This window comes from Salvelinus namaycush, chromosome 31, assembly GCF_016432855.1.
Source record: "Salvelinus namaycush isolate Seneca chromosome 31, SaNama_1.0, whole genome shotgun sequence".
Taxonomy (NCBI): domain Eukaryota; kingdom Metazoa; phylum Chordata; class Actinopteri; order Salmoniformes; family Salmonidae; genus Salvelinus; species Salvelinus namaycush.
The window spans coordinates 45,836,183-45,853,608 of NC_052337.1; the positions used below are offsets into that span (position 1 = coordinate 45,836,183).

The 17,426-nt window shown below is 50.4% G+C and overlaps 2 non-coding genes and 2 pseudogenes across 2 annotated transcripts; all 4 read left to right on the forward strand.

Annotated features, from left to right (window-relative positions):
- The first annotated feature begins 7,310 nt into the window (after window positions 1–7,310).
- Window positions 7,311–7,486, forward strand: LOC120026515 (annotated as a pseudogene).
- Window positions 7,487–7,803: 317 nt separating this feature from the next.
- Window positions 7,804–7,920, forward strand: LOC120026572. The gene has a single exon (XR_005473145.1). It is a non-coding gene; the product is annotated as a U5 spliceosomal RNA (small nuclear RNA).
- A 7,271-nt stretch (window positions 7,921–15,191) lies between these two features.
- Window positions 15,192–15,361, forward strand: LOC120026517 (annotated as a pseudogene).
- Window positions 15,362–15,668: 307 nt separating this feature from the next.
- LOC120026577 lies at window positions 15,669–15,785 on the forward strand. Its single transcript, XR_005473150.1, has one exon. It is a non-coding gene; the product is annotated as a U5 spliceosomal RNA (small nuclear RNA).
- Window positions 15,786–17,426: the final 1,641 nt, after the last annotated feature.

Below are 17,426 nucleotides of genomic sequence, written 5' to 3' on the forward strand. Positions count from 1 at the left end.
GGCAGCTCCGGACTGGCTGACGGCTCTGGACGCTCATGGCTGGCTGACGGCTCTGGACGCTCATGACTGGAGGGCAGCTCATGACTGGAGGGCAGCTCATGACTGGAGGGCAGCTCATGACTGGAGGGCAGCTCATGACTGGAAGGCAGCTCATGACTGGAAGGCAGCTCATGACTGGCTGACGGCTCTGGCAGATCCTGTCTGGTTGGCGGCTCTGGCAGATCCTGTCTGGTTGGCGGCTCTGGCAGATCCTGTCTGGTTGGCGGCTCTGGCAGATCCTGTCTGGTTGGCGGCTCTGGCAGATCCTGTCTGGTTGGCGGCTCTGGCAGATCCTGTCTGGTTGGCGGCTCTGGCAGATCCTGTCTGGTTGGCGGCTCTGGCAGATCCTGTCTGGTTGGCGGCTCTGGCAGATCCTGTCTGGTTGGCGGCTCTGGCAGATCCTGTCTGGTTGGCGGCTCTGGCAGATCCTGACTGACGACTGGCTCTAGCGGCTCCTGACTGACTATCGGCTCTGACGGCTCGGGACAGACGGGCGGCTCTAATGGCTCGGGACAGACGGATGGCTCAGACGGCGCTGGGGAGACGGATGGCTCAGACGGCGCTTGGGAGACGGATGGCTCAGACGGCGCTGGGGAGACGGATGGCTCAGACGGCGCTGGGGAGACGGATGGCTCAGACGGCGCTGAGGAGACGGATGGCTCAGAGGAGACGGATGGCTCAGACTGATCCTGTCTAGCGGAAGGCTTTGGCTGCTCCTGTCTGGTGGAAGGCTCTAGCGGCTCCTGTCTGGCGGAAGGCTCTGTAGGCTCATGGCAGACGGGCGGCTTTGCAGGCTCAATACAGACGAGCAGTTCATGCGGCGCTTGGCAGACGGACAGTTCAGGCGCCATTGGGCAGACGGCAGACTCTGGCCGGCTGAGACGCACTGTAGGCCTGGTGCGTGGTGCCGGAACTGGAGGCACCGGACTGGAGACACGCACTTCAAGCCTAGTGCGGGGAGCAGGGACAGGGCACACTGAATTCTCAAAGCGCACTATAGGCCTAGTGCGTGGTACCGGCACTGGTGGTACCAGGCTAAGGGCACGCACCTCAGGACGAGTACGGGGAGAAGGAACAGTGTGTACAGGGCTCTGGAGACGCACAGGTGGCTTAGTGCGTGGTGCCGGAACTGGAGGCACCGGACTGGAGACACGCACCATAGGGAGAGTGCGTGGAGGAGGAACAGGTGGTACTGGGCTGGGGCGGGGAGGTAGCGCCGGAAATACCGGACCGTGCAGGCGTACTGGCTCCCTTGAGCACCGAGCCTGCCCAACCTTACCTGGTTGAATGCTCCCCGTCGCCCGCCCAGTGCGAGGAGGTGGAATAACCCGCACCGGGCTATGTAGGCGAACCGGGGACACCATGCGTAAGGCTGGTACCATGTAAGCCGGCCCAAGGAGACGTACTGGTGGCCAGATATGTAGAGCCGGCTTCATGGCACTTGGCTCAATGCTCAATCTAGCCCTACCAGTGCGGGGAGGTGGAATAACCCGCACTGGGCTATGCACACGTACAGGAGACACCGTGCGCTCTACTGCGTAACACGGTGTCTGCCCGTACTCCCGCTCTCCACGGTTAGCCTGGTAAGTGGGCGCAGGTCTCCTACCTGCCCTTGGCCCACTACCTCTTAGCCCCCCCCCCAATAAATTTTTGGGTAGTACTCACGGGCTTTTCGGGCTTCCGTGCTAGACGTGTCCCCTCATATCTGCAGTTTTGGGCTTGATTCTCCGGTCTCCAGCCTTGCTTCCTAGCTGCCTCCTCATATCGCCGCCTCTCTGCTTTCGCTGCCTCCAGCTCAGCTTTGGGGCGGCGATATTCTCCTGGCTGCGCCCAGGGTCCTTTGCCTTCTAGGTCTTCCTCCCATGTCCATTTCTCCAAATAATTAAGCCTCTCCTGTTGCGTGTTCCACTGCTCGAACTTATGCTGCTTGGTTCTAGATTGGTGGGTGGTTCTGTAACGGCAGTCCTCCTCCTCTTCAACCGAAGAGGAGGAGTAGTGATTGAACCAAGGCGCAGCTTTGTGAAATGACATGATTTAATAAAGACACGACGAAACAACTAAGACAGAAACCGAACTAGACTTGAATTAACTAACAAAATAACAAAACGAATGTGTAGACAAACCTAGACATACGAACTTACAATAAAACACGAAGAACGCACGAACAGGGAAAAATAGACTACACAAAAATGACGATGTACAAACATACCGAACAGTCCCGTATGGTGCGACAAACACTGACACAGGAGACAACCACCCACAACGAACACTGTGAAACAACCTACCTAAATATGACTCTCAATTAGAGGACAACGCAAAACACCTGCCTCTAATTAAGAGCCATACCAGGCAACCCTTAAACCAACATAGAAACAGAAAACATAGAATGCCCACCCAAACTCACGTCCTGACCAACTAACACATACAACAAACTAACAGAAATAGGTCAGGAACGTGACACTATCTATCCTCATTGAATTCTGTCTTGACAGTCTACTTCAGTGCAGACCCCTCAGATCCACAAAAGGCCTGTAAGTTACATTCAAATTCAACCACATAACAGTACTTATATTATTTATTGATACACAATTCAAGGCCAAAATGACCAAAGCAGTGTTGAATTCATTCTTTACTGTTAACAGCCAATCATTGTGAGCTATGGGCAGGACCAAACATCTGGGGATGGATGGAGCGTCAATCCAGAGCCTCTCAGCCAGGTCAGACATCTCTGCTGTTCCCATATAGAAAGTTATTCAAAAGCAGGTGTAGTGAATCAAGCATCTTGGGGTTACCTGAAATAGGTCAAAGTATATATTTTAAATGTTCTAATTTATTTAATCTTTATTTAACTAGGCAAGATGAACTCAACAACATCGACAGACACAAGTTACCTGCTATATTTGGGAAACAGGATTAACACAGAGAGAACTTGGCAAAATGCATGTTTCTGTAATAAGAGTAGGTATATACAGTATCATCGGTAACAATTGTGTACAAGCCACCTAGCTAAAAAAAATACTGGGGCTAGCGGTCATTAGTTACATTTCAACCACAGCGATTCCCTAATTGAGGCGCAACAGAGTTCACCGGCAAATGCAGGAACACCGGAAATAATAACTAAACCAACGAACGAGAAATGGTGGAGGCTACCAGAACGAAGAGAGACATTTTTCCGAATAAACGTGGTGAGTGAAAAACGTAATTACATAGCTTACATAGCTCACTCCCTACCCGGTATGTCATTCTACTGTTATACGACTGTATGCGTTGTTTGTTGGCAACCTTGATATTTACGAAGTTTTTGGAACGGATTCCTGTTGAAACGTTCCTAAAATTATACCCACCCGGACAAGTTCCCCAAATAGACTCTGGCTTTGGATCAGGTTTGAATTCCCCCCGCTAATGGTCCTTGCTAGGTTTGGGGGGGGGGGGAAGCTGATCCTAGATCTGTATCTAGGGGAAACTTCGCCCCAGCACATGCAAAGAGAGATGGGTGAAGGGGAGGAGAGAGAGCGTCGCTCTCAGGATTGACAGATCATGTACAAAATCTACCAGTAAGATTTTCAGAATATATTATATTACCTTTAGCAGATCTAATGTCTTCATTGGCTCCATTTCATTAGTCTTGTTGATTGATTGCTGATATCTAGTTTCACAGAAAAGATGGTGTTGATGAAGAGCATCCATCCCCGTTTGTAAAACATTCATAGACATATAGTTCATACTGGTGGTCCTACCCATCACCCACTTCACTCCATTAACCCTAAACTTGCTGCTCACATGGTGGTTTGTCTAAATGTATTTGACTTTAGGTTAGGTAAGGTTAAGAAGGTAAAGATTGTGTTTGGCTGTGTCGGGAGCACTAGTGGCAATGCTGCCTCACCCAGATCACACATTGCCCTATATAAGTATATATTGTAGCAAGCTTAACCCAACACTTACCACCTTCTGATCTCTTGGGGTAATGGATAAGGTGTTGGCTTGCTCGTCACTGGACCGGGGTTTGAGTCCCAGTTGGAGCTACCCCCAAATTTGTTACATTGGTATCAGAAGTGGGATAGTGCCTGTGAAGCCATCAAAGATGTGTGTACACGTGAGAGACTTGCTATAAAGAAGTGTGGGGGCATGCTCTCCCCAAGGAAGGAGGTAATGTAGCAACCTTAATCCAACACCGAGCGACCTCATTGAAAGGTTTGGACATCTTGGCGTAGCACTTAAGGTGTTGGCTTGACAGTTGATGGACCCAGGTTCAAAACCTGTTTGGGGCGACCGCCTGAATTCACTAAAATATATTTGTTTGCCTACGGGCAGGGAGACCTGGGTTTGAGACAAAAGGGGCAAAAACACTACATTGGTGGTAGTAGAATTGTGCTTTGGGAGAGGTGTGCATATTTCATCGGCAGGATCTGTACCCGGGCCTCCCATGGGAATAACCAGTGTCTTGACCATTAGACCAAGATGTAATGCCCTCTTGAGCTGAGGGTGACACTGATTTTAAACTTACAGGCAGGACTACCTCATTACCAGGTCATGAGACACGCACATGGGATAGTGTAAAGGGAACTTTGCCTAGGACGCCCATGCCAGGTCGCAGTTATAAATGAGAACTTGTTGTCAACCAGCCTACCTGGTTAAATAAAGGTGAAATAAAATAAAAAAGTGTTAGAAGGTGGAGAATTAGTCCAGTAACTGAAAGGTCACTGGTTTGAGTCCTGAGTCAGGCAACAAAACGTGGGATTTGATCTGAACTGGCAGATCTGTGACCAAACCCTTCAGAAAAACAGATTCCCTTTGTTCCCCGTAACATGGACTTATAAAGTTGTACTGGCGCCAGAGAAGGATGGCTGACGTTTTATTGGCTCTTAACCAAACATGCTATTTTGTTAGTTTTTTTTCGCATTGTTTGAAACTTATTCTGTACATAATGTTGCTGCTACCGTCTCTTATGACCGAAAAGAGCTTCTGGACATCAGAACAGCGATTACCCACCTTGAATTGGACAAAGATTTTTTCTGTAATGAGTCAGACGAGAGGGATTTACTCCAGACACCTGAACAGGCCCTCATCCTTGTCATTCGTAGGAAAAAAATATGTACATTTCGCAGAAGGAGATCGGGGTGCCTTGTGAGGATCAGGCGACGAGTGGATAATCTGCCTTTGCCATCCGTACTGTTAGCCAACGTACAATAGCTGGAAAATAAATGGGACGAACTAAAAGCACATATATCCTACCAACGGGACCTTAAAAACTGTAATATCTTATGCTTCACAGTCGTGGCTGAACGACGTCATTAATAACATACAGCTGGCGAGTTATACACTATCGGCAGGATAGAACAGCAGCTGGTGCACTATATCCAAGGAAGTCTCAAGGTTTTGCTTGCCTGAGCTAGAGTATCTCATGATAAGCTGCAGACCACACTATCTACCTAGAAAGTTTTCATCTATATTTTTCATAGCTGTCTACACACCACCACAGACCGATGCTGGCACTAAGACCGCACTCAATGAGCTGTATACCGCCATAAGCAAACAGGAAAACGCTCATCCAGAGGCGGCGCTCCTAGTGGCCGGGACAGTAATGGAGGGAAACTTAAATCAGTTTGACCTAATTTCAACCAGCATGTTAAATGTGCAACCAGAGGGGGAAAAAAAATGAACTCTAGACCACCTTTACTCCACACACAGAGATGCGTACAAAGCTCTCCCTTGCCCTCCATTTGGCAAATCTGACCATAATTCTATCCTCCTGATTCCTGCTTACAAGAAAGAATTCAAGCAGGAAGCATCAGTGACTCAGTCTATAAAAAAAGTGGTCAGATGAAGCAGATGCTAAACTACAGAACTGTTTTGCTTGCACAGACTGGAATATGTTCCTGGGATTCTTCCGATGGCATTGAGAAGTACCCCACATCAATCACTGGCTTCATCAATATGTGGATCAATGACGTCGTCCCCACAGTGACTATACGTATATACCCCAACCAGAAGCCATGGATTACAGGCAACATCCGCACAGAGCTAAAGGGTAGAGCTTCCGCTTTCAAGGAGCGGGACTCTAACACGGAAGCTTATAAGAAATCCCGCTATGCCCTCTGACGAACCATCAAACAGGCAAAGTGTCAATACAGGACTAAGATCGAATCGTACTACACCGGCTCCTTCGCTCGTCGGATGTGGCAGGGCTTGCAAACTATTACAGACTACAAAAGGGAAGCACAGCCGAGAGCTGCCCAGTGACACGAGCCTACCAGGCATGCTAAATAACTTTTATGCTCGCTTCAAGGCAAGTAACACTGAAACATGCATGAGAGCATCAGCTGTTCCGGATGACTGTGTGATCATGCTCTCTGCAGCCGATGTAAGACCTTTAAACAGGTCAACATTCATAAGGCCGCAGGGCCAGATAGATTACCAGGCCGTGGACTCCGAGCATGCTCTGACCAACCGGCAATCGTCTTCACTGACATTTTCAACCTCTCCCTGTCAGAGTCTGTAATACCAACATGTTTCAAGCAGACCACCATAGTTCCTGTGCCCAAGAACACTAAGGTAACCTGCCTAAATGACTACCGACCCGTAGCACTCACATCTGTAGCCATGAAGTGCTTTGAAAGGCTGGCCATGGCTCACATCAACACCATTATCCCAGAAACCCTAGACCCACTCAATATGCATACCGCCCCAACAGATCCACAGATGATGCAATCTCTATTGCACTCCACACTGCCCTTTCACACATGGACAAAAGAAGCACCTATGTGAGAATGCTATTCATTGACTACATCTCAGCGTTTAACACCATAGTGCCCTCAAAGCTCATCACTAAGCTAAGGACCCTGGGACTAAACACCTCCCTCTGCAACTGGATCCTGGACCTCCTGACGGGCCGCCCCCAGGTGGTAAGGGTAGGTAACAACACATCCGCCACGCTGATCCTCACACGGGGGCACCTCTAGGGTGCATGCTCAGTCCCCTCCTGTACCCCCTGTTCACTCATGACTGCACGGCAAGGCACGGCTCCAGGCACGGACAGGTGGAAGGGAGGTTTAGGGCTGGGGTAAAGAATATGAGTTAAGGGAAAAGATTAGGGACGGGGAGACAGGGAAAGGTAGGGTAGTAGAAAGGTATTTTGTAGAGATGAAGGGGAGGGAAGATGCTCCCCTGAGTTTTTGGTTTTGGGTTTTTCATTTGTTTTGAATTGAAAAATGCCTAGTTTTGAGTTTGTTGATATTGTAAGTTGTTTATTTGGAATGGCATTGAAAATAATAAAAACATTTATAATAAAAAAAAATCTGTTCTTATCAGTTTAATATCTGATACGTCCCCCATCGGGGGACTACATATTAAATGGATTTTTCAAACAGGGAGCCGGAAATGAGGCTTGCTCCGTCCGCTCCACGCATCGACCCGGTATTGCAGTACCTCCGGGAACGGTGCAACACATTTCTCCCATTGTCAAGGAAAAAAATACACAAAGCTATGTAAACAGCTAGCAGCAGCAGAAGGAAAGAAAAAAGAAGAAACATCCAAAGTGAAAGTAGGGCGAAGCACTCTTCATGGGTTCCCCCGTTTCCTGCCATTTTACTTAAAAAACAAAAAAACGTTGGACAGGATAGTGAGTGAGTGAGTGTCTGTCTGTCTGTGTGTGACTTTTTACCCACAGCCCTCGAAAAGTTGGCAGAGTGGGTTCGGTGACCACCCGCGAGATCCCGGCCTAGAGTGCACAGAGTGTGTCTCGGGCCCCGACCTCTGACTTCCATACGACTCTGGTTTCTCTTCATTACGCACAAGCCTTTCGCCTTTTACTAAAGACTTCCGTGGAGAGGAACACTCACGAGTTCAACGTATTTTTGGAAGGGCTTTGCTTCTGGCAGAGCCTGGTATATCTTGTTTCAAGAGAAATTGACAGAGATGACGCTGCCGAGACTTTTTGCTCAGGCGTTTGACTTCAATCGGACCGACCGGTGTATTTTTCCACTCAAAGTAGTCGCTCTGGCAATTTAGTTCAAGCCCGACGACGACTGGTGTATTTGCCGGGCTTTGAACAAATAGTTGTCGCACTAGGCGTAAAGAGCTGGCGACTTAAAAAAAAAAACACCCGCCTGTCGCCAGGGAAACGTTGGGTGGGGTGGAGCCAACTTTTGCCAAACCGCTGAGATCTGCCGAGACCCCCGGGTGCCCGGCGGGTGCAGGGGTCCATTTGTGGGTTATCGCTTCTCGGCCTTTTGGCTCAGATCAAGCTTGGTACCGAGGTGCCCCAGAGCTCGCTGAGTCAGAAGGTCGTTGAGAGTTTTTTGGAATTTTTCTGAAAATTTCTTAAAACAAATTTAAACTACAGCCATACAGATATGGCGGGTAGTGGGAACACAGGGTCTGTTCCGAGGGCCGGACTAAAGAACACCATACGTTTTGCATGGAAGTAGGAAGGAGAAGTAAGGATGCCGAGGGACACCTTTGCGAGGACCGTGTTGATGGGGGCGCTATCTCTGAAGGTCCCAGATGTGATGTGCCTGCAGGGGAACTCAATGGAGGAGGCATACGATGTAACTTTCTACACGGAAAGTAAGAGAGATGGGATAATGGAGAAGGTAAAGGAGGCAAAGGGGGAAAGACCTTTGTCCTCTTTCAACATCGTGTGCCTGGCAAGAAGGAATTTCAGAACAATAAATATACATATGTATAATCCACACGTGACGGATATGGCTGTGGCGGCATTTTTGGGTTGCTACTGCGATGTAACATCGGAAGCCAGGTAGGTAAAGGGCTCGCTGGGCTTCTGGAATGGCCGCCGCCAGTTCCAGTTGCTCCTAAGGGAAGATCCGGGTGGTTTTGAGGGCTTTTTGCATCCCCCTGCAGTGTTTTCTTTAGGGTCGGATAGAGGCATGCTGTTCTATGCACGTCAGCCACCTTTCTGCAGGAAATGCAGGGAGTACGGGCATGGAACAGCCTCATGTGGGCTGGTAAAATGCAGGGTTTGCATGTCGGAGGAACATGAGGCCAAACATTATACGGCACCAAAAGAATGTCATGGGTGTGGCAGTAAGCAGCATCTGTTTCGCGAGTGCCCGGCGAGGCAACAAACGTATGCGGCAGCGGCTGCTGGGGGAAGGATGGCAGGAGGAAAGGGTGTGGAGGAGAAGAGAAGGCCAGGAGAAGGGGACCTAGGTCACAGGCCGGAAGATGGTGAGTGGGGAACCGGAGAAGCATCCCGGTCCTTGCCAGATCCAAACGTCGGGGGTAAGGTCGTTTTGGAGGAGAGGGCCTCGGTGGAGTTGGTGGTCCCGGAGACCCAGATGTCAACAGGAGAGGTGGGTAGAGCAACGGGAGAGTTGGGCTCATCCCTCGACGAAGTCTACATAGATGAAGAGGCCTTCGGGGCCCTCGTGGGGGAGATGAGGGAGGAGCTCCAGGTCTCACAAACGAGGACGGCGGAATGGGGGTCCATCTCGCCCTTGCCTGCCACTCCAAGAACAAAGAGGCATGCCTCCACAGCCCATCAGGCCCTGCAGGAGTCAGGGTTGTTTTTGGACTCGGGTGAGGCCCGGAGGAAGAAAAAGAAGAAGAGGCTTTCCCTCGAGACGGGAGAGGGCCAGAGTGGGCTGGGAGGGGAGGGGATGGGTGGGGGCGTGAGAGCGATTGGGGACAGAGCCACAGAGATGGCCCCCCTGTTAACGAAGGTCTCATCTCTCCCACTCATCCCAATGGACATAGACCTGGTGACCCCTGCGCTGTGTATGCCCGATGGAGATGGGGTGTCTCAGGCTTTTTCTGGGACGCCGGGACCCCCCATCCACAACCCCAACCCCTTCCCTGCATCTTGGGTTTCTCAGAAGGGGGATGCAGTGGATGGGGAGGCCCCAGAGGTAGCGGGTCAAGAGCCCTTGTCCGTGGATATACGAGGGGCTGGGGAGCTGGTCAGTACTGCCGAGGTGTCTCCCCTGTCCTCGCAGGGTCCATCTCTCCCGCTCTTACAGATGGACAAGAACCTGTCGTCCCCGGTCGTCCCCGGGGCTGTTTTTGCCAGATGGGGATGGGGTGTCTCAGGCTAGTTCTGGGACGCCGGGACCCCCCATCCCCAACCCCTTCCCAGTGTCTTGGGCTTCTCAGGAGGGCAGTATGGAGGGTGGGAAGGTTGGGGGGGCCTCGGAGGCTGCTGGTCCAGCGTCCAAGTTCGATGAGGACCTTTACCCACCGGACGGAGTGACTTGTTGACTTTTCTTTTTAAGTGTGCAACCATGGCAAACATTCAAATAATGACTATGAATGTTAGGGGTCTAAGGAACACTGTAAAGAGAACTGCTGTTTTTAGTTGTTTATCAAACATATGTTTTACCTTTTGTTTCTTGCAGGAGGTACATTTAAGGGATGGGGGGATGTAGAGCAGTTTAAAAAAGAGTGGGTAAAAGGGAAGTCGGTGTGGAGTGTGGGGGGTGTCCACTCATCAGGGGTTGGGATTTTGTTTGGGACATGGGAGGTGAGGGTGGAAGGTACGTACGTTGCGATGCAGGGGAGGGTTTTGGGGGTGGACATAGCGTTAGGGGATTTTAGACTTAGGATCAGAGGGGATACGGGCCACAGACGGGGCCAGAGAGAAGGGATATGGTGGAGAGTCTGGCACCTCTGTGTGCCACAAACAGAGTTTTGATAGTGGGAGGTGGTTTTAACGTAGATTTAGGAGGGGTGGGGGATAGTAGCGTGGGGGCCATCACCGGACTTATGGCAAGCCATGGTCTGGTGGATGGAGGCCTTAACACTACCCCGGCGCTGGCGTAACTCCCGGGGGGGTCGAGCAGAGGCTGGACTATGTATTTCTACCCAAATCCTTGGGGCTTTTGTCTGGGCGTCTGCTGCCTGTGTTTTTCTCGGATCACGACGGGGTTCTCCTTCGGGTCAAGGCGCCTGTCTGCCTTTTCGGTAGGGGGTACTGGAAGCTCGACCAGGATATCCTGGAGGAGCGGGCTTTTGTCAATGCTTTCTCTGTTTTTTTTCGGGGGCTTGAAGGTCTCCGGCCAATGTGCGGAGGGGTTTTGGAATGGTGGGAGGTAGTTAAGGTAAGAATTAGGGTATTTATTATTGGTATTTGTAAGAGGAAGGGGAGAGAGGGGAGGTGGAGCAGCTCCAACGTTTACTCGATCTCGAGTACGAGGCTGGTAACCTCGGTACTTCGATGGACGTTGAGCGCGCTACCAGCCTCAAGGCTCAGCTCAGGGAGGTGCACGAGTGGAAGGCCCGTGCTTTCCTGCAGCGTGCACACTGAGTTTATAGAGCAGAATGAGACCTGCTCTGCAGTGTTCTTCAAATCAGTTAGGGAAAAGCAGGTAAGACAGTTTTTTTATGGGGTGAGAGATGGACAGGGTAGGGTAGTTAGGGAGCCGGAGCAGATGGTCAGGGTGGCAACTGACCATTTCCGGGGGGTTTTCCAGGAGAGGGTAGTAGAAGAAGAGCAGGGTACCGTGTTCTTAGAACACTTGTCCTGGCGTGTGCCAGAGGACATTAGTAAGGCGATGGAAGCCCCGATAACACTAGAGGAGGTGGAGAGCGCCCTCAAGAGGATGGGGAAAGGGAAGGTGCATGGGATGGATGGGCTGCCGATTGAGTTTTACCTCAAATTTTGGGGTATGCTTGGACCGGTGGTCCTCGAAGTCCTGACGGCCGTTCTCGAGACTGGAGTCCCGGGCAGGTCAATGGCCATTGGCGTGCTGTCCCTCCGTTACAAGAAAGGAGACGCCACCGACCTTAGCAACTGGGGGCCGTTGACCATGCTGTGCGTAGATTATAAGATACTAGCTAAGGTCATGGCAGACCGTTTGCGCACAGCCCTTCCCTACGTTGTCCATGAGGATCAAACGTGTGGGGTGGAAGGCCGTTCCATTAGGTGGAACCGCCAACTGATCAGGGACTCCATCGCCTGGGTTGAGGATAGAAGTCTACCTCTGATGGTAGCGGCGCTTGATCAGGCCAAGGCTTTTGATCGCGTCAGCAGGGTTTTTCTTTTCAGTGTTAACTTCTTGTCAATATGGGGGCGCTGTTTTCACTTTGTAAAAATTCGTTCCCAAATTAAACTGCCTCGTACTCAATTCTTGCTCGTACAATATGCATATTATTATTACTATTGGATAGAAAACACTCTCTAGTTTCTAAAACCGTTTGAATTATATCTGTGAGTAAAACAGAACTCAAGTTGCAGCAAACTTCCTGTGAGGAAGTGAGAAATCTGAAATCGGGCACTCTGTTCCAGGGTCAGTGTATTAATTTGCATGTAATCTGTGGGTCGACATGCACTGCATACGATTTCCCCTAGATGTCAGTAAGCAGTGAGAATTGGAATGGGGTTGCTTTGTAGATCTGAGGCCGTATGAACGGGGGGTGCAGTCTTTTCAACGTTCGTCATGACGCGAGACAGACCTCAGGATGGCATTCTGAAAAGCTCTCGTTATAGGCGTTAGATATATCCGGCTCTGATTTTATTCGATATAGGTGTTAAAAACATCATAATGTAGTTATTTTAAACCGAGTTATATCAGTTTATATCAGTATATTGCGATTTTCAGAATTTTCTTTGTGCTGCGTTATGAAGAGTTGGACACGTCTGCGCCACATAGCTAATGTTTGCTGCTAATTCCAAAGTTGAAGACGACAATCTACAACCGAGCAACGATGATTCTGGACAAAGGACAACTTGCACAAGATTCTGATGGAAGCTCATCAAATAGTAAGAACTATTTATGCTGTTAATTCGTATTTCTGTTGAAAAATGTTAAACTATAATTCCGCCATTAATTTCGGCACGGTCTCGCTGTAACGCACGCTGTATGTCGTAGTAACGTTAATTTTAAAAATCTAACAGCGGTTGCATTAAGAACTAATGTATCTTTAATTTGCTGTCCAACCTGTATTTTTTAGTCAAGTTTATGATTAGTTATTGATTAGATTAGGTGCCTCTTCCAAGATTTCTCCCGACATTTTGTTTGTCTACCATTCACATTGTATAACCACGATTTGTGCCGCTAAATATGCACATTTTCGAACAAACTCTATATGTATTGTGTAATATGATGTTATAGGACTGTCATCTGAAGAAGTTTGAGAAGGTTAGTGAAAAAATTAATATCTTTTGCTGGTTTATTCGCTAACGCTAACGTTATGTTGAATGAATGGGGCTGTGTGGTAGGCTATTGTAGTAAGCTAATATAATGCTATATTGTGTTTTCGCTGTAAAACACTTAAAATTTTTTATTATATGATATCCCTGTCGCTTTAGGCTAGGCTATGCTAGTCAGCTTTTTTGATGGGGGGATCCCGGATCCGGGGTTGTGACTCGTTAGAGGTTGGTTAGGGTTTAGTGATCGCTTTACAAAGTGGATCAAGATTTTGTATGTGGGAGCGGGGTGCCGGGTGAGCATAAACAGCCATCTGGGTGACGTGTTTGACCTCTCCTCAGGGGTCAGGCAGGGATGCCCGCTCTCGGCACTCCTTTTCGTGCTCTATATGGAGCCCCTGGCGGCTGCTATTAGGGCTGACGCAGGGGTGGAGGGCTTGCTGGTCCCTGGGAGCGGCGGTTTGCGTGTTAAGGTGACACAGTACGCCGATGACACCACCTTGCTTTTGTGCAAGGACTCGTGCCTAATAAGGTCTCTGGGCATAATTGGAGACTTTACCCGCGCGTCGGGACCGGTCCTTAACCTCGCCAAGTCATCTGTTAAGTATTTCGGCAGATGGTGGGGTAGGACGGACGTGCCCGGAGGACTATCTCTCTGTAATGGGGCCCTGAGGATTCTTGGGGTCCATTTTGAGACCTCCGGCTCCGCGACACTGAACTGGAACACGAGAGTTGCTGTGGTACAGAGGAAGCTGGCAATGTGGAAGGCCAGATCCTTGTCTTTCTTGGGCAAGGTCCTGGTCCTGAAGGTGGATGTACTGCCTTCCCTTCTGTACTTGGCATACATCTATCCATTGCCAGCGAGCATGAGGAGGGGGCTAGTAAGGCTCGTGTTTCAGTTCATGTGGGGGGGGGCAGGTATGAGTATGTCGCCAGGGCATGCTCTCAACCATCGGGGAGGGGAGGGGAGGGGAGTTCCACACTTCCCACTCAAGCTGGACTCGATTTTTGTTTCGTTTTTGTTGAATGAGCTCGCAAATCCAGTGATTCATTCCTGCGGGTGTTCTTCTCGTACCAGGCGAGAAGCATAATGGTGTGGTCCAACACGGGTCCTCGGGCTGAACAGCTGCCGTGGCACTTCAGCCATGCGGCGAAGTGGCTGCGCGCGCATCCCGAGGTTGAAGTCGCCCGAGTAGGTTTGGACCACAGACACCTGTACGAGGAGGTCAGATGGACCGTTTGTGCGCCCCCTGTGGTGGGTACCCCTGCTGTGGTCTGGGAGAACATACAGGCGAGGGGCCTAGACAATCGTCTTAAGGATCTAAATTGGTTAAGCCTCCACAAGTGCTTGCCGGTACGATCCATCATGTACCGGCATAGCTTGGCACGGTCCCCCCAGTGCCCGAGACCAACTTGTGGTGGGGAGGAGACAATACACCACATGTACTGGGACTGTGCTTTCGCATGAGTAGTGTGGGGCCGGGGCTCAGGGGTTGCTAGGGAGAGTGAAGGGGGGTTTTGATTTGACATGGGCGAGGGTGGAGAGAGGGGTAGGGAGAGCAGAGGGGTTTAGGTAGGGACCGTTTTCTGTCGTGGCTGATTATCAGTCAGTTTTTAAGAAAGGGTTGTGGGATGCCAGGCAGGGGCTGGTTAAGTCGGGGGCAGACTGGGGGGTGGAGGGAATAGTGAGGAGAGTGGAGGGAGATTTGAGGGGGAGGACAAGGAGGGAGGAGAGGAAGTGGGGCCAACATGCCGCCTTAGAGCGGTGGAAAGGGGGGTTGGGGCTGGTCAGGTAGATAAGGTTTAGAAGGTAGGTTCGTAGGTTTTATGGGTTGTGGAATGCTTATGTTTATTGAGTGTTTGTGTTTTATGTTTGTTTGCTGCAGCACCCTGAAAAATTGGGGGCGGGCGTTGGTTGCCCATCTCTAACCAGAGAGAAAGGGTTTCAGGGTTTTTTGAAAACCGATGGGTGGTTTTTTGTTGCAAGTTTTGTTTGGATATGGGCATCTAATATGTTAAAAGAAGTGTGAATTGTTGAAAAGTTAGAATAAAAGCTTTGAATCATCATCTGTTCTTATCAGTTTAATATCTGATACGTCCCCAATCGGGGGACTACATACTAAATTGATTTTTCGAACAGGGAGTCGGAAATGGGGCTTGCTCCGTCCGCTCCACGCATCGACCCGGTATTGCAATACCTCCGGGAACGGTGCAACACATTTCTCCCGTTGTCAAGGAAAAAAATACACAAGCTATGTAAACAGCTAGCAGCATCAGAAGGAAAGAAAAAAGAAGAAACATCCAAAGTGAAAGTAGGGCGAAGCGCTCTTCATGGGTTCCCCCGTTTCCCGCCATTTTACTAAAAAAAACGTTGGCCAGGATAGTGAGTGAGTGAGTGAGTGTGTGTCTGTCTGTCTGTCTGTGACTTTTTACCCACAGCCCTCGAAAAGTTGGCAGACTGGGTTCGGCGAGATCCCGGCCTAGAGTGCACAGAGTGTGTCTCGGGCCCCGACCTCTGACTTCCATACGATTCTGGTTTCTCTTCATTACGCACAAGCCTTTCGCCTTTTACTAAAGACTTCCGTGGAGAGGAACACTCACGAGTTCAACGTATTTTTGGAAGGGCTTTGCTTCTGGCAGAGCCCGGTATATCTTGTTTCAAGAGAAATTGACAGAGATGACGCCGCCGAGACTTTTTGCTCATGCGTTTGACTTCAATCGGGCCGGTGTATTTTTCCACTCAAAGTAGTCGCTCGGGCAATTGAGTTCAAGCCCGACGACGACTGGTGTATTTGCCGGGCTTTGATCAAATAGTCGTCGCACTAGGCGTAAAGAGCTGGCGACTTTTTAAAAAAACCGCCAGGGAAACGTTGGGTGGGGAGGAGCCAACTTTTGCCAAACCGCTGAAGTCTGCCGAGACCCCCGGGTGCCCGGCGGGTGCAGGGGTCCATTTGTGGGTTATCGCTTCTCGGCCTTTTGGCTCAGATCAAGCTCGGTACTGTGGTGCCTCAAAGCTCGCTGGGTCAAGGGTCGAAGGCCGGAGGGCGTAAAGGGCAGTTTTCTTTCTTTTTTTAGGAAAAGTTTGGAATCTGCAGGTTCTCTCAGTGAGGATTTGGCCAACACTAACGGTGGAGCTGGGTCGGTCCCTAGGACTGGACTTAAAAATACGATTCATTTTGCTTGGAAGGAGGATGAGGGCCGGATGCCGAGGGACACCTTCGCAAGAACCGTGCTGATGGGGGCCCTAAAACTTCGAGTACAAGAGGTGATGTGTCTACAGGGAAATGCAATGGAGGAAGCGTACGATGTGACCTTCCACACTGAATTAATGTGCTATTCGACGATTGACCGAGCTAAGGCTGTGGCTGGGGAGAGGCCGCTGTCTTTCTTCAACGTGACGTGCCTAGCGAAGACGAACTTCAGGGTAATCAACGTACATATGTACAACCCCCATGTGGCAGATATCGCCATAAGGGATTACCTGAGTCGTTTCTGTGAAGTAACATCAGGGGCAAGGTATGTAAAGGATTCCCTGGGGTTCTGGAATGGCCGACGTCAATACCAGGTGCTCCTTAGGCCGGATAAGGGAGGTTTTGATGGTTTCCTCCAACCCCCGGCAAGTTTCTCGCTGGGTTCGGATAGAGGGATGCTGTTTTACACCCGCCAAGCTCCGTACTGCAAAAAATGCAGAGAATATGGGCATGTTACAGCTGCCTGCAGTGCACATAAGTGCTGTTTTTGCCAATCCGTGGACCACGAGGGCAAGAATTGCACAGCGCCAAAAGAGTGCCATGGGTGTGGTAGCAGACAACACCTGTACAGGGAGTGCCCGGGGAGGCAAGGCTCGTACGCGGCAGCAGCAGCCGGGGGAAGGATGACAGGAGGAAAAGGCATGGAGGAGAAGGGAAGGGCAGGAGAAGGTGGCCTAGGCCACAGTCGAGAAGAGGAAGCGAGGAGGAGGGCGAGGGGAGAAAAGGATGAGCCACCCTTGTCCTTGCCAGCGCCATAAGTCGGGGGTCAGCCTGATGTGGAAGAGAGGGCCTCGGCGGTTTGGGGTGGTCCCGGAGTCCCAGATGGCAGAGGGTACATCACCCAACAGCCAGCTGCAGGTAGAGGATGGGGGAGCGACGGGTGAGATGGGCCCGTCCCTTGATGCAGTCTTCATAGACAAGGAGGCATTCGGGGCCCTCGTGGGGGAGATGAGGGAGATGGTGGACGAGCTCCAGATCTCGCAGACAAGGACGGAGGAATGGAGGTCCGTCTCGCCCTTACCGGCCACCCCAAG